This window comes from Phodopus roborovskii, unplaced genomic scaffold (assembly GCF_943737965.1).
Source record: "Phodopus roborovskii unplaced genomic scaffold, PHOROB, whole genome shotgun sequence".
Classification (NCBI taxonomy): Eukaryota; Metazoa; Chordata; class Mammalia; order Rodentia; family Cricetidae; genus Phodopus; species Phodopus roborovskii.
Genome location: NW_026126540.1, coordinates 33,175,947 through 33,199,259, shown reverse-complemented (window position 1 = coordinate 33,199,259; position 23,313 = coordinate 33,175,947). Strand labels below are relative to the sequence as shown.

The 23,313-nt window shown below is 42.3% G+C and overlaps 1 protein-coding gene across 1 annotated transcript in view; it reads right to left on the bottom strand.

Annotated features, from left to right (window-relative positions):
* The window catches only part of Ngf (nerve growth factor), a 50,949-nt gene that overhangs the window by 7,174 nt on the left and 20,462 nt on the right, over positions 1-23,313 (bottom strand). The window lies entirely within an intron of this gene.

Here is a 23,313-nt window from a genome sequence, read left to right as displayed (position 1 = left end):
ACTGACTACTTGACACATCACTTGGATCTCTCACTTCTTTCAACCCAATAGATGCAGGTGCTCCATCCATCCGTCCGTCCATCCGTCCGTCCGTCCGTCCGTCCATCCATCCATCCATCCATCCATCCATTTCCTGAGCATCTACTATGTGCCAAACACTATTCTTGGTGCCAGAGACACAGCAGTAAATAAAGCAGGAAGTTCTTGACCTCTATTGTGGACCTCACAGTCTAATATAAGTAAATAACTTCAGACTGTGCTCGTGAAGAGAACAGGTATGGTGTGGTGAGAGAGACAGGAGTACAAGAAGCCACATGGACAACGTGCTCAGTGAATAGTTCTTGAAGAAGCTGCCCTCAAGTTGATGACAAGGTGTGGAGGATAGAACATTCCAGGTGGAAATAAGGGTAAATGCCAAAGCCTCAGAGATAAGTCAAAACAACCAAGCATGAAGAAAGAGACCTGGGAAGTAAGCTGGAGAGCTGGGACGATCTGAGCATTGGAATGAAGCCAGGAGCTACAGTTGCATTCCTGGGGCAGATGCGGAGGGAGTGGGGGCCTTAAGCAGGACAGTGACACAGCCGTTGTGAAGGATGGTGGCTAAATGACTAAGTCTGTGAAGCAAGTTTGTAAAGAAAATTCAAGAATTGCACATTTGCCCTGATTGTCCACAACCTTCTTCCAGCCATGCCTTGCTTCACTGTGACCCACCACTCCTCCCTTTCTACTGTGGTAGGAGATGTCACAAAAGCCTTCCCCAAATACACCTGATTAGGAAGAGGAGCCTGGTGGAGGTGGGAGGGACCCTATGGTCTAGTCTGTGTTGTTGGAAAGCATTTTTTTTTTTTCTGGGATGTTTCCATTCCTCTTCCCTCCCCACCCTGCTCACACCCCTTTGTGTTTCAAAACTAACAGAAAAACCTTTACACAACTGAGAATTCAGGCATGGGAAAAAAAAAAAAAAAAAAAAAAAAACCAACCTGACTCTAATGCTCTTCAAACAGGAAGATTCTGTGACAAATGATATCTCAATGCCCTCCAGGGTTGAGCTCAGTCTGGGGGAGGGAGAGTGGCATGTGCTCTGGGGTTTGGAGGTGAGTGTTACTGGCTTCATCACTCAGGGGGAGCTCATCAATTCTCACCCTTCTGTTGGGGGCTTGGCTGAACTGCACAAGTTGCATGGTTGGAAGCCATAGACCTGTGTCCTGACCCAATTCCCTCCAATTCTTGGGTAAGACATCACTCAGAGTGTCTCTGTTTTTCACCTAAAGGAAAAGTTGCTAGAACAGATGACAATTCAGGTTGCTCTGACCTTAGTTCTCTGTAATTCTAAGACAGCATGAGTAAGCAATGTTTCTTCCTACCCTTACATTGAAGTTCATTAATTTCATTGATTAAACACTGACATTTCAGGCCCTGTGCTAGGTACTAGGGACATGGAGAGAAATAAGACATGATATTTCTTATAGAAAAGGTTAGCGGAACCTAAGTATTTAAATTAGTGTGACAATCAGGGTGTATATTACTCATGATAGGGAAGTATAGTGGACCTAGGAACCCACATTGTCCATTCAGGCTAGTCAGAGTCACATACTCAGAGATAACATCTGAGCAGGATGCTTTGGGATGAATAGGAGGTTTATGCAGAAGAATGGAGACAAAAACCACTACACAGTCTTTGAACACAGGAGCTGGCTGGAGGTCTGACAGTGGAAGAGTGACAGGAGTATGTGGCAGTCTGTTACATCAGCAAAGAATAGTGAGTTTGGCAATCCTGTGGCCTACCCACTTACTTCCCACAACACACACAAACTTTTAATCCACAGAACAACCAGAGAAGGAAAAGAACTCTCTGTAATTATTCTAGATTTTTCCATTATTGGATGCTTCTAATATAAGTGATTAGAATGAGAGAGTCTGTCAATCTAAATTATATATAGGCCACCATTTCTCAGTCTTGCTATCTTGGGGAATAGAGTACACACAGCCACAAGTTTCCCAGCTATATATCCGTAGTCATTTTCCCAGATAACCTTTGGTGCACACCAGTCTGACCACACCACAATGGTGCCTGCCAAATGGCTGTATTTGAGGCTCCTTCCAGCATCTTCCGTGCCCTGGGTCTTCTCTCAGAGGGTGCTGGTATAGCAGTTTGCTGCCGGAAAGAGAATTTCCTGCCAAGAATACTGACTGACTTTCATAGGTGTTGTTGCTTTAGTCTCATTCTAGGGAAGGCTGGAGCTCTAAAATTAAATCCAATTTAAATATTGCCAATTTCTAATGTGAATACACCAGGGGCAGACAAAGTACATGAACACCTATTTTTAAACCCCTGTTTTCATAATTACTTAAGAAGACATCAGATGGCTCTCACACTTTTGAGAAATGTATGGAAATAGATCACAGCTCATTTATAGAGCACCATGTGCTCCTTCTTATAGAACACAATGAAATACTATTGAAATCAGGCATGCTTCTGCTAGACCCTGACCTGGACGGATGCACTAAAGCAAGGTACTGCAGTATCTTAAAACTTGGTAAGAATGCAAAGGGCAGGGCACACATCCTGAGTGCTAGAAACAAGTCAGCTTGTGATTTAATAACCCTGTTTATTATATTATTATTAAGAATAACCAGGTTCAGGGCTAGAGAGATGGCTCAGTGGTTAAGAGCACTGGCTGCTCTTCTAGAACACCTGGGTTCAATTCCCAGCACCCACATGGCAGCTCACAACTGTTTGTAACTCCAGTTCCAGGGGATCCAACATCCTCTTCTGGCCTCCATGGGCACCAGGTACCCATAAGGTTAAGTGCACAGACATACATACACACAAGTAAAACACTCATACATGTAAAAGATAAAAAATAAAAATTAAAAAAAAAAAGAAGAATAATAATCAGGTTCCATGCTGGCTTTCCTCCATCTCTAGCCTGACTGGATGGAAGTCACCTGGGAGACTGAAAATGTTCCTCTGGGTGCTTTTATGAGGGGATTTCTAGAGAGAACTAATTGCAGCAGAAGATCTGTTCTTAATGTGGGGGCACTTATCAAGGGCAGGTCCAGATATAAAGAGGTCCAAGGAAAAATCATTTGGGAAGACCTGCCGTCTGTTCATCTTTCAGGGTAAGTATGTCTATCACAGCTGCATGCTCTCTGCTGACTTCAGATGTTGGCCTCTAACATAGATTCTGTAGCAAACTTCCATACTTTCTGGTTTGAAGTCCAAGCTTCATGGGCCAAGAAGTTTACCTCTCTACAGCACTGACTCCAATCCTGGCCAACTTTGAAAACCCACCACGCTGTCTGCATGCTGTCTCCAAGGAGCCTGTTTCACTGGTTTCCACTGCTGCTTGCCCATGAGGTGTTTGCAAGGATCCCTAGGAGAGCCAGATATAAGGCCAGAGCCAAAGCCACTGATGCACAGGAGGAAGAGGAAGCTTGGCAGGGGCTTTGATGAGTCAACTAAGAGCCACTCAGTATCACCAAACTAATATATCTTAGAAAATACAAGGTACATGTTGTAAGCAACGAGGAGACATGAGAATATACCATGCAGATTAGGGGAACATGGTCGTTACAACCCCTCATTGTCTAGATATAAGCAACAGCTGTGAATTGGGAGGTTTTCTTTTTGACTTTTTTTGAGACACTTGGAAAAAAAAAAAAAACTCTTCAGTTTTGGAGCTAATGGTGGTTTAGTACCAAAAAGTTCAAGGACTGTTGGCTGACATTTTTTATTTCCAAAGATTTGGGGACACTTAACCCAAAGGACCATACATCTCATGTGCTCCAAAGAAGCAGTGACCAGACCCTAGAGTAGCTTACACTGTTTAAAGACACCAGGGGCAGCATCCATTTCCCTCCAGCCTCCACCTGGGTGAGTTCTGAGCAAGGAAATTTCCTCTCTTTTAAGGTCAAGCATTAGGAACGTGTTGTTTGGGTATAGTACGTTTTGGTGCTGCTATTTTTTGTTGTCATTTGTTTGTTTTTGTTTTCCATTGCTATAATCATTCTTCTTAATTTTATTCTCTGTCCATCATTTATTTTTTTAATTTTTTAATTTTTATTTTACATATCAATCCCAGTTCTCCCTCCCTCCCTCTTTCCCTCTCTTCCTGTCCATCATTCTTATGCTGAATCCCCACACAAAGGGAGGTTTTTTATGCTGTAAATCTGTTTTCCTAATTCTTAGCCTAATCAGACATTTTCTAGGGAGTAATATGACTGTAAGGTTTGCTGACTAGGAGTTCTTTTGTTCTTTTTATTCTTCTTTTTTTCTTTAAACAAATTTCAGTTTGGGCCACTTTGAGATGACTTGATGTCTTTTAACTATTTAGTGGTTTTGGCAGGTCCAATAGGAAATGGTGCGTCTGGCACCAAGGGCTTAGGAAGACATCAAGGTTCAACAGAACTGTTATTCTTTTCCATCAAATGGCTTGATGTTGACAATTCTCAAGTGTCTTGTCACATTTCTTAAGGAGAACTGGCCCCATGGCTCGCTGGGAGATGTTGAGGTAAATTACAAAATCCGTCTCAGCTTTTCCCCAGAGCCAAGCGGATCTAAGAAGATGCCATTGTGGCTGGCTGCCCTTCAGCTTTGGCATGAAAAAAGCATTTGCTGCGACTGTGAGTAGCCTTCTATGTTGTGTAGCTACCCAAAGCCTGTATCGTGTTTACCTGACTATAGTGATTCATGAGCTCTGTAATGGACAATGCCACAGAGAGGCTTTCAAAGTACAGCCAATTACAGGGACATTAGTGTGGTAGATAAGCTATCTAAACACAAAGCAGCCTTCCAGGCCAAAGAGCTGAGGGCAGAAGAATGTACTGCAAAATATAGTTCATATAGCCTAGCCCATCGGCTTGGTAATACTAATAATATATCTATAATCTATGTTTGAGAGCCAAAAACAATCCAATAGTTTTGCAAACTTCTCTGCAACCTTAAGAAAACATCTCTTGGTTCCAACTGGCAGATCCTTAAACCACAAGAAAAAGATCTATTTCAACTATGCTTTTGGTCTTTTCCTGGTCTGTTCCACGCTTCTAACTATGCACAGACAGCAGCACTTGGAATAAAGGGGACTCTGGTTGCTTGGAGTCTAAATTTATATTCAATAATAACAGTCTCCAGGTCACGGCAGATCATGGATGACAACCTGGGACAGAAGATGTCAATGAAAACAAACGGGACCAGTGAATATTAACTCAGACTGGAGCCCTTTATTCCGTTTGCTTTATAGGAGCCCACGTCCTCGCTTCTTCTAGACTTAGCCTTTTCCTCTCAGTGTGTGGCATGTTTTCCGAGCAGTAGGATGAGAAATGTTACAACACATGACTCTCTAATGCAAGTCAGATGTAACTCCAGGAATTAAGCTAAATATCCATAGCTCTGCTAAGATCAGGAAAGATTTGGGCTTAAGAGATACAGGGGGAGGGTTCTGAAGCCTTTAAAAGACAAGGCAGCCCTCCCTTCAGTCAGGCAAGGATAGTGGAAAGCCTAGAGTCTTGGATGTTTGGAGGATTCTAGCAAAATGCCACCTTAATGGGTAAGGTATCTGTGCTGAGGGCATTTCCATTTAAGAAACTGGACTGTGGGTTCACTGTAAGAATTATTAAAATTAGTCACCCCATATTCAAGAAAATAGGGATTACAAATGCCTGGGACCAAACATCACAGTGGATACCTCCTCACAACTCTGGAGCTACAGCTGCCACTGATCTTGAACCCCCTCACTCTTCTGCACAGACATTTCCTGGCTTGTCTACTGTCTTCACACCCAGAAAATCCCACTCAAGGCATGAAATAGATAACCGCCAGGTCTGCCCAGGCATGCCACACATGAAGAGCCTCAGTTACCCCAGGCTAAGATAAGCGCTTGAAAATGAAGAATTGATTCCCGGGTGTGTTTGTTGGTGTTGGTGTAGGGGTGTGGGGTGCTGTTTCAGCTACTTCCTGCATCTGGCTTCAACACTCCAGTCCCAAGTTGTGAACGGTTTATGCTAGAGAAGGGCTCTCGGACATCCTTGGACTGTGTTAAGGAGATTCATCTAACTCCGGGTCTCGGGAGGAAAGGTCAGGGGTGATGAAAACCTGTTGCCTGCTGAAGTCACTTGACTCTCATCTAATTATGCTCTAAATAGTTCCCATCTTCTAGTGTTTCTCCTTTTAGGGCTTATTTGACCATGACAACATGAGCAAAAGGAAAACTCCACTGAGGAAATTCACTCCAGAACCAACAAGAGAACCACAGAGACCATCTGCCTCCAGAGGTCCAGAGCATTGTGGGTAATTAAAAATTCCAGAGTGGAGGGCAGTTTCCACATTCCATCTAAATGTGCATGTGTGCACACACACACACACACACACACACACACACACACACACACACACACATTTTGTTGCTCCTAAGGAACTACTTTGTGTGATAAAGATTCAGAGACAGGGAAACTAACTCTCTCTAGCATCTGTGTAAGTCTGTTGCCTTAACTGCAGAAAGATGCTAGAGTCTCACATTCACTTGTTTCAGGTATGAAGCTGGTTTCCTTTCAGTGCTACCAGAACAAAAATCAGAATAAGTATCACTTCCACCATGAGTGGAGAAGATTAACAGAATAAACACTTAGCCCACTTCATAACACCCAGTTAGTACTGTAAATATTACTTTCTTCTTTCTAACATTATTAATGACACTTGGCCAAAATAGGGCAATGACATATTGGCGGATCTAGGTGTAGAAATGATATGCAGTGTCCATTCTATGTCCCTTTCTGGCTCTCTCCTGTGGGGGACAGTGGTGGGGGACCTGTGGCTCTGTGACCCAGTTGTGATTGGGGTGGGTGGCGACATGCATGCTCAGTGGGACTGAGAGACTGCAGAGCAGTATTTGCAGCTGTGTGGCAGTGGGCAGCAGTCAGCCATCTGCCAACAGGGTGCTTAGTAAGAAACAGACACAGTTGCTTTCAAAATGATGCCTTTTCCTCAGCTCTGTCCCAGTCAGTGGGAGGAAGCTGCTCCAGTTATCGCTGAAGTTCCATCAACAGGGTGACCTGGGATGATTGCTAGAACTTGCCTAACACGGTAAGGGTAGAAATATCTTTGCTTGGGGTAATTGCTGCCTTAGAGGGAAGATGAGTCACAAGAGAAGGCACCAGAGAGAGCCATGGTCAGAGTCACAGTCATTAGAGGCTTGGGACAAATTTAGGCTCCTGCTGAGTTTCCAACTTCTTGAGAGTTTAGGTGTATTTTTATCCACAGGGATGTCCTGGAGTAGGCATTTAATGAATGTTTATTGAACAAAATGGAAAACTCTTCACACATCTGCTCTAGTTTATTCAACCAAAGTGAATCATTATTTTACATTATATTGGGAAATAAAACATGGTCCGAACCCACAATTTCTAGACGTTGTGCACTCTGGCGATGTGCACTCAGGAGCATGCTTCATTTGTGGGCTGACAGGTGTAGTGCTGATGAACTAGGGTACAGGCCCTCCTTCTGCCTTCATTGCAGAAGTGTACTCAGGTGCTATGCAGAACAAGCCCTTTCTCCTTTCCAGTGTGCTTATCTTTCTTGTCCAGCATTTCGCTGGAGAAGGTTGTACTTCAGAGTAGCCACTGGTTGTGTTATGCAACCTAGTGGTATGGGCAATCCCCTCATTGTTTAGTTATAACCCAGGAGAAGATGAAGAAGAGAAAGTCCAGTGCACACGTATGTATGCTGGTGGGAATTGTACATTGGTAATGGAAACCAGTTGTTAGTGTTTCATTTCTTTCTTTGTGAATCAGCCAAATTCCTAGTCTGCTGCTAAGAAAGCTGTACCTCAAAGGCCTTCCACTCATGCCCCATGCCTGGTTTAAGGAGTGTCACCCTGGTCCCCAGGAAAACAGATACTTCAATGACCTTTGAACTGTTTCTACCTTTCTTATCTTAGACCTAATTTCTGCACCTCCAAAATAAAGGATTAGGTTTTTTTTTCTTGTGGGGGTTGGGGGTTTGGAGGGTGGGGAGAAGGAGTAAAAAAACAAAAGTGAAGAAAAATGAAAAGTAAAACAAAATCTCAACAAAGTTCCAGAATTTTACAACTGGAAGAACAATGCATGCCTAAACATGTTTATTTTGCCTACATTGTCCCTGAGAGGAATTACTTCAACAGACATATGAGGTGGTTCCACGCAGACAGAACTGTGCTGAAAATGCTGTGCCATTGTGTTTGTCAAGTTCTAAGATCCAAGTGATTCCCCTTTCTCTATTCATTTCTCAAACCTTTGACAGCATTTGGTAAATCAAGTCTCTTATTCAGATTCACAGAGCAAAGAAGCACTTTTTCCTATAGCCCAACCATTGTGACCACCACCATCACTACCATGATCATCCCACCATGATCATCCCACATGACCACCATGATCATCCCACATGACCACCATGATCATCCCACATGACCACCATGATCATCCCACATCACCACCATGATCATCCCACATGACCACATGATCATCCCACATGACCACATGATCATCCCAGCATCACCACCATGATCATCACAGTGTCACCATCATGATCAACCAAACATCACCACCACCAACCCAAACACTTCTTGACAACCATCATCAGTTCATTACTACTTTCTTATCTAATACCAATTTATTAACATGCTAGGGCACACGATCCTCTAGGAGACAAGCTTTAAACTTGCCTTGGGGGATTATCAAGATCAGGTTAATTGAAAGGTGAGGAGATCTGCCTACTTTGGGTAACATCATTCCATTGGCTAGCATCCTAGGTTGCACAAAGAGAAGACAATCTGAGCATAAGCATTAATCTCCTTCTTCTTCCTGACTAAAGAGACAAAGTGACCAGCTGTCTCATGTGCCTGCCACCAGGACTTCCCTGCCCTGAGGCATGGTATCCTGAAACTGTTAAGACAAAATCAATGCTTCCCACCAAAATTGCTTTTGTTGGTGTTTTGTTATAACAATGAGGAATGTAGCCAAGACAACCACCACCCAACCAACATTGCCACTTTAACCATTTTGCCATCACTATTTCTAATGCCACCATCAACAACTCTGTCACAGTTAGGATAATCGCCACCATCACTATTATAGTCCCACCATCTCCCCCAAGATGAAGAAGCTTTTGGAGCTATCAAAGTCTGATAAAAGTTCCCTTCATGTGTGCTTGGCCAGTTAGCTGCCCCAGGAGGAGGCCCTCAACTCTCCTTTCTTGTCCTTTATTCCATCTGGTCATTATGATGAGTGCACCAAAGTTGGGTCTGAATTAGGACTGGTGGGAAGGGGAAAGAGTTAATTTAACATGTTAAGTGCCTCACTGGTTTGGGTTGTGGGTTACAAGTAGACCCATCTACACTATTAGTGATAGTTTCTGTGTATTACCTGCTAATACAAAGGGCTTCCTATGTAAGAATAATAAAACTCTTCTGAGGTCAACGTTTCCCCATTTTACAGAAGTCAAGCTGTCACTCAGTGATAACCTCTTGCTACCATGCCACACCCTGCTTCTATATCTGACCAACTCAAAAGAGGGGACTTTTCTGCAGAGTGTTGATTTCTGCTGCTGTGATATGGGTAATGGCTAAGTTGAATTTTGTGTATTTTCTTTCCTTAAATTTGCCCAACTTTTAAACAAACAAACAATGTAGAGCAGGTTTCTAGAATCCTGTGATTGCTCCACTTCTCTGCCATAAGTGTTTCCTTGAGGGAGCCCAGAGTACAAATTCCCTCTTCAACTAACAGAAATAGGGTGTGGGAGGACCTACTATTCTGATAGAAACACAGTCATGGAAGATTGGTGACTTACAAATGTTCAGTTGTGCTTTACTGACAATGTTATAGAAATTAGGATGAAGCTATTTCCTTTACTCCTACAATTTTTTTTAAACAAAATCCCTTTTCTGTGTTCATCAAGAAAAACCACAGGCAATGAGAGTTACTTGCTCTGGGCTGGGGATGTGACTCTCTGTTGGTTGGCTTTTTGGGTGTGAAGATGAAGCCAGAGACTGGAGCCAAGCAGAGTCTGCTAATATTTCCATTCATGGACATGCAATAGCAAACCATTTCATACATTTACAGGAAAGCATCAAATACAATATCTTTGTTGTGCTTAATCAGAACCAGAGTAGAATGCCAGGCGACAAGAATAGAAATTCATCCTAATGATTTCATTTTTAGTTCAAAACATAGTTTTTCCCCTCTATTTGTCACTGTCTAAAACAAGAAACCACCAAGCAGTGCCTTTGGTTTGAGGGGCGAGTGGAAAGCCAGAACACGGAACAAAGCAAAGCATGGAGACATTGAATGGCAAATGACAAAGCAGAAGTGGGTCAATCTGGATTGTTGAATTTACTCCCCCTGTTCATGTAAAACACTTAATCAGGAATTAACTGTCCAGGCTTTGTGCTCTCCACAGTTGAGACCTCCTTTAATAGAAGTAAATCACAAATAAAAAATTAGTGTTCAGTTCCCAGCCAGATTTTTTTTCAAGGAAGATGTAGATGCTCTCATTATTAGCAGGTGAAATAGTCCTTTCCAAAAGGGAAAGGTCTAGAGAACTACAAAACTGCTGCCAAATAACAATTTGAGCTTCCGTAGAAAGGCTACCATAAATGCCATTCCGGGAGAGTGAGATCAACAACTAACTTCTCCATGGAACCCTCAACTAATGCCTGTTGGAAACAGGAGCAAACACCCATACATAAACACTGAGTCGAAGTAGAACTCAGATGCAGATGGAGAGGACAAGACCAGGCGTCAGAAACACATAGAGACAGCTTACCTGAACAAGGAGGAGCTAACGGGCCACCAGACTGATAGCTGGGAAGCCAGCATGGGACTGACTCAGGCCCCCCTGAATATGGGTCTCAGCCAGAAGGACTGAGCAGTCTAAGGGACCTCAGACAGTGGAACCAGGATGTATCCATGGTGCACAAAAGGACTTTGTGAACACATCCCCCATGGAGGGATAACTGCCTTAATCTAAAGACTAAGAATCTCATACCCTGAAAAACACACAGGCCACTTAACAGAAGAGAGAGTGCTTCCTTTTGACTTGCCATATTGGATTGAGTGGATGGCTTTACATTAAATATTACATTGCTGAGCACACAGCAAGTCAGTAGTGTTCATTCCAAGCATTCATATTGTAAAAACTGAAAGTTCAGCTAGTCCATCAGCTTGCTGCTTCTAGAAACTCACTAAAAGAGATTTGGTAATGGTCTTCTTTTGGAGTCCCACGAACAGTGAATACAAAGGTGATAATCAGAAGGCTCTTTAGCATCGAGAACTGGCTGTCACCTACCAGGTAACAAATGGCATGTTGATAGTCACATCAGAAAGATACACGCTGGTTACTAACCATATAGCTTGGCTCTGTCTCACAGGCACCATGGGGAATCTGACTAATGCTGGCACGAGATGGCCCTGCCCCTGGTACTAGATCTGCTGATTTTAATTAGTGGTCAGGTTAGTTGGGGCTGATTCCATATCAGGGCTAGAGAGAGAGTTGCCCATCTCATTTCCCATCAGCTTGGAGCCTGATGAGTGTAGTGGTGAGAATGGATGAGTCCTGATCAGATGGAACCAGATCAACCTGGCACTCAATATTTGGCCTACTCTTAGGAAATATAATGTCATCATAGAAGGAAACCGAAAAACGAGGAAGAGCAGGACGGAGCAACAGTAAGAAGCAATCAAGAGATATGGAAATGTTCCTTTAGTAAATTGTAAGCACACACATGTGAACATGAGCTTGGATCCACAGCACTCATAAAATTCTGGGTGCACGATTGCATGTGCCTAAAATCCTAGTGCTGTGGATGTAGAGACCAGAGGATCTCTGGGATTTGCTGGCCAGTCAACTTAGCCAATAGGTGAAATCCAGGTTTATTGAGAAAGCCTGTCTCAAAATATAAGGTAGAGAGCAATTGAGGAAGACCCCCTGCCATGCATCTCTGGCTTCTACATATTTGTGCATAGGTACGCATGCACACACACATACACGAGCAGTTAAGAAAGGAAGAGGTGAAAGGACCACATCAAGAGCAGTGTGAAGAGTGGCAGAGGGGAGTCGGCGCCTCAAGAGAAGGCTGGAGAACGAGATCCAAGGCTCTTGTTTTCTTGTTTGAGAGGCAGGACCAGAAGGAAGAAGATTGTCCTGGAAGAGCCACCAGAGAGAAGGTGAGTCAAGAGCACTGGACAGGCTAAGGAAAGACTTTGAAAATGAAAGAGAAAAAAACAACTGCACAAACTACAAACAGATCCACACTCCTTAGCCTGTGAAATGTGATTTCTGAATGTCCCTAGAGGAAAGGCCCAAAGGGTAGGTTATCACAGCCATTCATAATAAGTAACAACTCTGCCAACAAAACCAAGTTTTGTTGAATAAACTTCTGGTAACCTTACAAGACAATCTTGGTGATGTTTCAATGAACAGTCAGTCTATCACAGTGTGAGCTCTGCTGGAAAAATTCCAAATTTGAGCCCAAACCCAGTGATAGCATTGACTTGGCAGACTGATGTCATCACACAGGTTAGGGGCAAGGCCACGTTCCAGACACACAGTCCAGCACAAAAGCCCTTCACCCCAAGGCCACCGGACTGAATGAGCCAGACTGGCCTCTAAAATAAATGAGATTGTGTGACCTCACCATTATCTGCTTCAGAGAGAATGCTTTGGAAAGAACACATGAGCGGAAAGGACAAAAGGACATCAGGGGAATTCGGGTTTCCCACTGATGCTTGGGTCCAGCTGGAGCTGGTTACAGTGTAAACTTTGTTTAATCAAATCCACTGTCATTAATAAAACTCAAAACCAAATCCAAACAGAGATAGATGAGGATGTACTTGGATTTCACATTGTGTTTGCATCACAGTTTCACCAGGTGCCATCCATAAATCTAGGATGCAGGCTGCCGGAGCAGAGGCTGCTGAGAGGCCATCTCAGGAACCCTCCACCATGTTTCTGAGCCACTGCCATTTCCGTGTCCCTATCACTGATTCTCAGGGCTGAGAGAAGCATAGGATTGTCTCAAGATCCCTTGTTTTTCTTTCCCAGGGTGATGAGTGTTCATGGACAACCAGGAAGTTGCGGCAATTAGAAGGCACCCTGGGACAAACATGGCTGGGATTGGGGATGGTACATATTTAGCAAAGCTGTGAATAGGGCAAGGGAGAAGAGCTTCTGTCCATTGTTGCAGGAGGGTTGAGTGGGCAGAACTAAAAGAGAGGAAGGTGCTACCTCAACTCCACTGACATTCAGCTAAGAGTAGCGAATACCTGCATGAGATGGATAAAGGTAATAGCTCTGTTTATAGAGTCAAACTGTGTGCACATAACTACATGGAATCATAAAGAATAAACATAAAGATGGGAAGAGGAAAAAAAGAAGAGGGAGGGATGGGAGAAGAGGAGGGAGAGAGGGAAAAGGAAAGAAAATGAATAACATATCATTCTATCAAATGCTGAAGGCAGAGACTTGAATATACAAATATACATTATTCATACAATACATTCTTCGATTGGAGTTGGTTCCCATTAAACCTTCATCCTGTCTGATATTGTAGTTAATGATTAGTATGTTTTCGACAACATTTTTTTTTTTTTAATGGCAGCTGGTACTCAGCTGAAGAACTGGTCCTTTCCCATAATGGAGATAAAGTGAGTAGGTTGGACTTACAATGCCGTGGCCCAGCCTGGACCCTCCTGAAGAGTGTGCAAGGTAACTTTGGCTGCACTTCGCAGACCTCTTCTATTCTGACTTAGAGTGCAGCCTGGCCACACTTGGTAGAACGGGACTACTAGAGATGTCCTGTTGGCAGAGAGGATGTGTAGATGATATGCAACAGAAAGACAGGAGACTGTCTTGTGAGTGGAAGATATCCAATAGCTTACAACCACCCACCCTTTGCACTCTAACAAGACCACTTTATTTTGCTAAGTAGATCAGCTCACTGGCTGACTCGTAGACTAGTAAGCTCTGTAGCTTAACCCTAGTCTTGAAAACTAAATTTAGATGGATGCCTATGGAATAGATGGACTTGGTAATAAAAAGTTAATCGTTAATTTAAAAAAACTGAAAGGAAATAAAATTAATAATTGAAATAAAGGACCATGAATAAATTTTTATTTCTTATGCTGTTCTATATTTCATACATGTTTTATTATAATATCCCATAATTAGCTTAATCCAAACAAAATCTTTTAAGATAATTTTATAATTTCATATTTAAGCTATAAATGTTCATGGATTTTATCTGCGAGTCCCATCTTTGAGATTTTCATCTTCATTGGGGGAAAGTTTTGCTCCTTTGTCCTTTTTCCCCCACTAGAAAATTTAAAATGCAGAAACAGACACTAATTCTTCAGTCAAAGGACAGGTAGTTACTTCATGGAAGTCTTTTTCATAAGCACCTGTGCAGTTATTAAAACTGTGCATTATGAAAACTTCGAGGACAATAAGCACAAGGGGGCACTTGTAGTTTAGTACAGAGTCAAGAGCGTAGAGGAGAATATGTGTGAAATCATGGCAGCCAAGCAAATCACGTGACATAGGAATCAGGCCTGGAAGTTGCTGTATAAATGAAAACAGTTGTACTGAGTGTGAGAGCTCTGAGTGAGCCCTACCCGCCATGCCTCCCTCTTTCTCCAAGTGGCTAGTAATGTTGTTATAATGCCTTCATAATGAAAATAAGGTTCATAAGCCTTTCCATATGTCTTCTCTCTGGTCTCTCAGGCTCAGGACTATACCAAATATGTTTCCCCCTTTAGCTTTGTCCCCATGGTACCTAGCTGGGGCTGCTTCATTCTGAAAAGGCTCAGACAGTGTTGCTGAGTAAGTCACCAGGTCTATTTGATGACTTAAGATGGGTTTGGGTGGAAGACATACTTACACATCTGTTTAGGCAAGTTACAGTCTTATCACAAGTACAGTATGAGTCATTAAAGAATGGCCACAGCGTGTGTGGATACATTCCTTATATTAGAGCATTCTTGAGTGCATGAGTGAAAAGAGCTGTGGGTGCAGGCTTCCGTTCATCTATTGCTGACTTAGGCTGTTCTGTTCTCCAAAGCTCACATAAGGTTTGGATATAAAATACTAGCTCCTGCAGATCTGTTCTGTAGAAGGGAAAATTGGAAATAAACCACCAAGACAATTGTAGAGCATAGAGTTTGGCTGTGTTCATTCCAGACATCAGGGGAAGGGCTGCGGGGGAAAGGAACGTAAGGGGAAAGGAGGAGGTGAAGGAGGAAGAAGAGGAGAAGGATGAGGAGTAACCTGGGTACTTAATGCATGCCTTCTATTTCCCAAGCATTATTCTAGGACATTTCTTTTGGGTCTGGCTCACTACTGCTTGCCCCTGCTGTGGAGTAGGCATTTCAAACCTATCATATAGATTTGGAGACTGTGCTTTGGGAAGATAGATAACTTGACCCAAGCCATAAAAACTGGAGAGATTTATCTGCTTGTAAAGCATTTAAAACAATGCTTCCCATCCATCCATCCATTCATCCATCTTCTCTCTCTCTCTCTCTCTCTCTCTCTCTCTCTCTCTCTCTCTCTGTTGTTTGTTTTTATTTTTGTTTTTTGAGACAGGGTTTCTCTGTATTGTTTTGAAGGAACTAGCTCTGTAGACCAGGCTGGCCTCAAACAGAGATCTGCCTGCCTCTGCCTCCCAAGTGCTGGCAATAAAGGCGTGAGCCTTTCCATTCTTACAGTGCGAAACCAATGACTTATCCATAGGATGAGAACTTCACACTATTGGTCTAGAACAAACTTTAATTTCCAGGATTTCTTTTGTGATTCTCAATAAAGAGAGATTCCTACCCCAGGGGACATTTTACAATGTCTGGAGACATCCTTTCAGACCAGTAAGCAGGTAGCTGGAGCACTAAAGGCATCCAGTGGGTAGGGCTAAGGATACCACAGACTTCCACTAACACCCAGATAACTTTTTACTATAGAGAATCATCTGACCCCACATGTCAATATGAAGGCCATATTGTCCTTTCATATGGGAACCCAATGGAAACAATTCCCCTCTAAATTTGCTTCCTTATTCACTTATGAAATTAAGTGTTTGTGGCTGTAAAGAATCCTTGAGTCATTAAAGCATCAGAGGTGCTTAGTGGCTGTACAATTAGAAACCACCCAGTGCACATAAATCAAATAAATGTGCATAAAATCTGGATGACAATGCCAAGTTACAAATCTAAAATTTATGTAGGGAGTTTGTAGTGAAATTGCCAGTAAGAAATTAACAACTCCCCAAGTGTTACCAATTGTGGCTAACCCTAATCTGTACTAAATTCTGCAATGAATAACTAAATGTTCACTTTATTCCCAAGATGCCCATACGTACAATCAGAGGCTTGGCTATTCTCTGGTTACAAGGTCAAATTGACTATGTGCTCTAAGTTCTAACACTTTTGCTGTGTTTGTGGCAGAGTAATTGCTTCTGTTTGCTGTGGCTTGTTCTCTAGAGGGGCAGTGGTACATTGATTTTGTTACTTCTGTGGCATTGAGATGATTCTAGAAAACTAGAACCAATGAATTACTTAATAATTCTGTGGTCCACCATCATCTTATATGCACAGGACTGTGCCAATGTTTGAAAAGGACTCATCATTTCAAAACTTAAAATAGACCAGTTCAGTAGTTTAGTCTTGAATCAAGCCATAAGTATCCACTAGTCATCATATTATATAGCTATTCCCGGCTAAGAACCCGAGGGAATGAGGACAAGTGCAGGTATGAGTCTTGCATTTAGGAATAAAATCGTGGAGACAGGGTAAGAAAAATGCATAGGAATGGTTAGCAAACCACTTAGGTTGTAAATGAAGAGCTCAGAAAAGCCTGTATCATATGATAGTGTGGCTAATGTGTGTTCATCTTTCCTATTACACTAACAGCTACCACCAAGCCAGGACTTTGATATTACCTTTTTGTTTGTTTGTCTTGGTGTCTAGATAGGATCTGGCCTGTAGAAGCTAAGAAATGTCCATGTAACAAGCCAATGAATGAACAACAGACAGTGGACACCACAGGAATGTCTGCCCAGTATTTCCCATGCTTGGAATATTACAGAAAAGTTCTGTTAAGGTTTTCGTAGGAAGCATCTTTCACAAAGACTCACATGTTGAAGACTTGGTTCCTAATGGACAGTTCAGTTGTTGAGAGATAACTGAACCATGAGGCTCTGTCTCCATGAATGGATTAATCCATAAATGGAATCATAAATTGAAATTAATAAGAGGTTTTTAGAAAGTTCTGGAGATAGGACCTAGTTGGAAGGAGCAGGTCATCAGAGGTGTGTTCGTGAAGGTTAAGGCTTGTCTCCGACCACGTCTCTGCTTCCTGGGTACCTCATCTCCACACACTTCCACCTCCATGACATCTTTGCATCAGATCCAAGGCAATGACTCTAACTGACCTTGGAATTCATTTTTGAAACATTGAAATTATGCTTCCCTGTCAGCTATTTTATCACAGAGATTAAGAGGTTGCTAACACTAGTCTCATAGTCAAACACAGTTAGGAATTCCTGGGTTAGAGAGGGCTTTCATTGCTCAGAGCCTCCCATGCACCAGCTACCACTGGCCTTTTAAAGATTTCATCTACTTGAAGTCAAACTTATTTCACATGAGGTCAGCTTATTTATTGATAAGAACTTGGAAATGCATACTTGAATCAACACATCAAGAAATTTGCTGTGGCAATAATCTAAATCATCCAAGAAAAAGTGTGGTTTTTTTTTTTTTTTTTTTTTTTTTTTTTTTTTTTGCATTGATCAGAGCTTGGGGAAAAATATAGTCTTATATTATATACAAAATTGCAATCTTTGGATTTTCTGGAGAGAGGGAGAAAGTCTGTCCCTCTCAGCCAGGTCAGCACAAAGGACAGACAGGTGGCTTTTCCTGTGTTCCTTAGGCAGCTTTGATGGGCTTCTTCTTTCTGGTTTAGAGAGCTTTGCTTTGACCTGTTGCAATGATTTGAGTCCCTGATGCATATTTTGAAAAGTTCTGTTCAAGACTTTTCTTAAAATTCTCACTGGGCTTGTAGTTTTGTTTTTTAAAAATGTCATTTGCCCTAAACCACTCAACTGGGCTTGGTGAGTTCTCAGCAGAACACTGGCCCCAGACCTCTGGGGTGATCCAAGACAACTGCAATTCATTATTCTGTAACTCTGCCTGCATTCACTTTGATTCTGGTGGGCTTCTTGGCAGTTTCCAACGATAAGGGTCAGGGGTGGGCAGTGACCCGCTTAGCAAAAGCAAAACTCCCTATCATATCAAGTTTCTTTACCTTGTCCTCTCTCTCTCTCTCTCTCTTTCTCTCTCTCTCTCTCTCTCTCTCTCTCTCTCTCTCTCTCTCTCTCTCTGTGTGTGTGTGTGTGTGTGCATGGCTGTCTGTCTCTCTCTCTGTGTGTGTATTTTGGTTTCATTTATCTTTCAAATGTACAATTCTCTTTCTTCGTTTTTTTCTCTGATCAACTTTTAAAACAGGTCTTCCATATGCCAAAGGGTTTTTATTAAAAGACAAATATGTCCCCAAATAACTGATGATGTGGAGGGTTGAAAACATTCTATTGTCATCAGGACAAAATATAAACAGACAGTGACACGTTTTGTTAATTATTTCTATGTAAGTATTTGAGCCTGATGAAATAGTTGAATGCAGAGCTAAGTCATATTTTTTTTTTACAAGAAGCTTTGATTTTAAGATAAATTTGTAAAATGATTCAGAGTACGTTGTGTTGTGTTTTAGCTCCACTGACAACACTCAGTTCTTTGTAACTCTCCTCCTTCCAAAGGAATCAGTTAGCTGGAAAGACCCTATTATAGCAAATCTCCCCAACACCAGGTGTAAACCCCAGGATGGCATTGTGGGAACCCCCACCAAACACAAATGGGTCAGTTGCCAAAGTCGAGGGACCAAGTTGTTCAACTCTAGTCAAGTGCAGCAGAATTGGACAGGAGCAGAACTCTTTGTGTATCTGACTCATTGTGGTTTGTCTACATGGTTCTGTGGCAGACAAATGACATAAACTTCCTTTTATGACAAACCCTTTGACCTTGGCTGCTCAGACCCAATCAACTCTTTGGTCACATTGGCTTCTGTCTCTTTCCCCAGAGCTTGGCTGTGCATGTTCAGGCTCAGCAAAAGGTCACTGCAGACAGCCAAAGCTATTGGTGCAACACAGCTACCTCCCACTTTTTTTTTTCTCAAGAGCTGTGTCCCAGGTTTTAATGGAACCCAAGAACTGTCTTTTAAAATATTAACTCTTGAAGTGCAATGCTTCTTGCAGATGATGTGTGTCATGGCTAGTTTTATGTCAGCTTGACACAACCTAAAGTCATCTGAAAGAAGAAAACCTCATTTGAGAAAATGTGTCCATAAAATCCAGCTGTGGGACATTTTCTTAATTAGTGATTGATTGATAGAGGAGGGTCCAGCTAATGGTGGGTGGTGCTGTTCCTGGGTTAGTGGTCCTAGGTTCTATAAGAAAGCAGGCTGAGGAAGCCATGGAGAGCAAGCTAGTGAGCAGCATTCTCCATGGCTTCTGCCTCAGCTCCTGCCTACAAGTCCCTGCCCTGTTCAAGTCCCTGATCTGACTTCCTTCACTGATTGACTATGTGTGGAACTGTAAGCCCAATAAGCCCTTTCCTCCCCAAGCTGCTTTGGTCATGTGTTTCATTACAGCAATAGTAACCCAAAGTGCACTGACTGAAGCCACAAAATTTGTGACTAGTACTTGACAACTATTTGATATAATCTAACACTCGTGTAAGGAACACTTGTTATTCTGCAAGTGCACCAAGCTTGAGACCATAGGGATTACAGAGGTTAATGATACTGACCTAAGGGGGGCATTGGTAAGTGCAATCACTCAAGTCAATCACGGTAGGAAAGTACATTGCTGACTCACTCTCTCATCATTTCCATACTAAGCATCTACTATGTGCCAAGGCATTCTACTAGAGATGTGATACACCTACTATGTGCCAAGGTATTCTCCTAGAGATGGGATACACCCACTATGTGCCAAGGCATTCTACTAGAGGTGGGATACAGGTATGAACATAACAGAAGAGTCCTCTGGTTTCAAGAAGCTTAGATTCTACCAAACAACACCAAGCAGTAGACAGCAAAATGCCAGCTGGTGATATGGTTGGAAAAGGCAGAAAAGGCCAAGTAGAGGAAGTTTGTTAGGATTACAAATTGAAAAAGTGCTAATTTGGTCTTTCTGTGCTGTAATGGTTACAAGGAGGCTTGAGTAAAGTTCTGGAAGGGAGCAAAGGCAAGAGCTGAGAATCATGGGCATTCCTCTACCGCTCAGGGAGAGTGGTCAGAGGTCAGATCTGATGGGAAAGTGGAACTGACTCTTACAGGGTACTGTAGTCCTGAGTTTGGACTTTATTATGCAAGAGGTAAGGGAGTCCTGAGAAGGTACTGAGCAAGACTATGGCACAGCCTGGAGTATTTTAAAGGAAACACTTCAACTGAGTGTGTAGAATGGGGAGCAAAGGATGGCCAAAGCAGCTCCTGCTATGGTCTGGGTGGATAGTGACTGCAGTCTGCTGTAATGACACCATAGGAGAAGAAGAGAGCATTGGGTATGGGATATGTTGAAGGAAGAAGGTCAGTGGGAGGTTCTGATGGACTGTGACGTGCAGGGAGGAGAAATTGAGGGGAACAAGATACTCAAATGTTCCAGCATCTTGCTAGATGGAGGGCATATTCACTGAGGTGGAAATCACTGGGGAAGGAGCAGTGTTGAGAGGCAGAGCTTGCACTGGGCAGGTTAAATTCAAAAGCTTATACATTCACCTGGCTGCATTTGAGACAGCTCATGTTGAGCATATGAGTGTGAGGATGTGGCTAATACAGAAATTTGGAGTTAAGGAAGAAGTCAAGGGCTGCAAATATAAGCAAAGTTAATGCACAGCATTAACTTTATTTGGGAGAAGACTGAAGTACTAGTTTGCTGAGGTTCACTGGGCAATTCCTTTCTCATAATTTTTAACTGTAAATTAAAGTATCTTAAGTCTCCCCTCCCTAAAATTCCCACACCTCTGCTGTGCCTTCCCTGGTAAATCTGTGGGAATGTTTGGAGGGCAAGGACTCTGTTATTAAGTTTTCAGTTTACACTGTTCAGCATTTACTTGGTACATCAGAGGACCGATCAAGCCATTATCAAGTACCTGCTGTAGACCCAGGGGTAGGCTACTGCTTGTGTGATGTCATAAGATTATCTAGGAAGTCAACATCATCATAGATTAGCCAGGAGTAAGACCATCTATCAGAATGGGAAAAGGGACAAGCATCAAGGGCTGGGGCCAGTTATGGCTTGGCTTTCCTGTGACATTGGGCAAGGTGTCTGTAAAACGACCTTGGATGATTATGAAGGTCTTGTCCAGTCCTCACTACCTGCCATCTTAGCATAACAAAGGGTAGCTGTGAAGAGACTGAAGAGCTGGCAGAAGCTAGAGGACCTTGGCTGGGGCTTGGATGCTTATTTTGCATTCATATATATCTCATAGACTCAAAAAATAAGACAATTGAAGCTCCCTCCCCCCACACACCACCGTCTCCTTCTCTTAAATATTTCTTGAGCACCTAAGTTCAGATCCCCAGAGCACAAGCAAAGCTGAACAAAGTAGCACATATCTCTAGTGCAGTGCTCTACAACAAGATGAGAGATGGAGGCAGGAGAAATCTCTGGTAGCTCCTGGGCCAGTGATCCTGCTATGCACAGCAGTGAGGAGCAAGAGAGACTGTCCAAACAAGGCGTAAGGTGACTGACAGTCATGGTTATGCTTAGACCTCCACAATGCGCATGCCCACATCCACAGATGGGTAGGCACGCGCACGCGCACACGCACGCGCGCGCGCACACACACACACACACACCACACACAACAATACAACAAATCATATACGCACATTTAAGAATTAGATCTTGTTATTATCTTTGAAAGAAGATAAAAAATGAAACATATATTGAGTATATCCACACACACATACATGTATATATTATGATAAATATTTTAGATGCATCATCTGTCTTGTTGCTCACAATGGACCTGAGCCATTTACTTTTCATGGAAAAAAAAAAAAAAGGAAACTAATGGATTTCCTTATGTAAATCTCCAATCCCAATCACTTAGTAAACTTACTCTAACAACCTTTTACCCAGTTGCTATACTTTTAATTTAGAAAGAGCAAAAGAAATTCAGAATGATCTAGATTAAAATGTAAAATGCAGAGCTACTGAATTAGTTTGTTACATCTCTAAGATAACATTTTCTTGAAATTAAATTGAAATACTGGAATAAAGTACTTTATGTATTTCCATGAGACCTTATAATGATTTATGGGTAAGTCACATATTTGATGATTAAATGTAAAATTCCTCCATTAGCCTTATTGTCATTCATTTTAATGCCATATTGACTTTTCTTCCAATCCTTTCTATGGGGGAGATAACTAGTATTAGCATTTAGGAGACATTCTTGCACAATTATCTGTCATATTCAAGTTTTTATTCAGTAATCACCCTTTATCGGTTCTGAGACAGCCACCCCCTGCCTTATAGCCTGAAACATTGGTAATGCTGAACCTTCTACATACTATGCTTTTCCTATATTTACATAACTATGAAAATGCTTAACTTATAAGTTAAGTCAGTAGGAGACTAACAATAGCTAAAAATAAAATAGAAAGTTATAACAATATACTGTGATAAATTATTCTCTCTCTTCCCCCTCTCTCTTGCTCTGTACTATACCAGAGTCCAGTGTGTACCAGAGCACAGAGTACACTGTGATGCTGTGATCCAAGGCCTGCATGACAAGATGAGAGATGAAGTGAGTAACCCAGGTGTTGTGACACTACATCAGGCTTCTCTGTACTCCACATACTCATGGCAGGACCTCAAAAGTAACCGATAATCAATTCAGTACCAGGTGACTAACAGGTAGGGGTAGTCTATACGGTGTGAATATGCCAGGTAAAAAAGATGATTAATGTCCTGGCAGGATGGAGCAGGATTTTATCGAGCTACTCAGAACAGCATGCAATTTACAACTGAGTTGTTTATTTCTGGAATTTTCCATTGAATACTTTCAGAAAACTGTGGTTGACCACAGATGACTGAAACCATGGAAAGTGAAACTAGATCAAGGGGCAAAGGTGCTGCTATGGCTATCTATAAGTGCTCTGTTTGTCAGAGGTCTTGCCCCTTCACACTGTGTGCACAGAGAAGGGAAGTAGGCCTTTCTTCCTTGTGCTTGCCT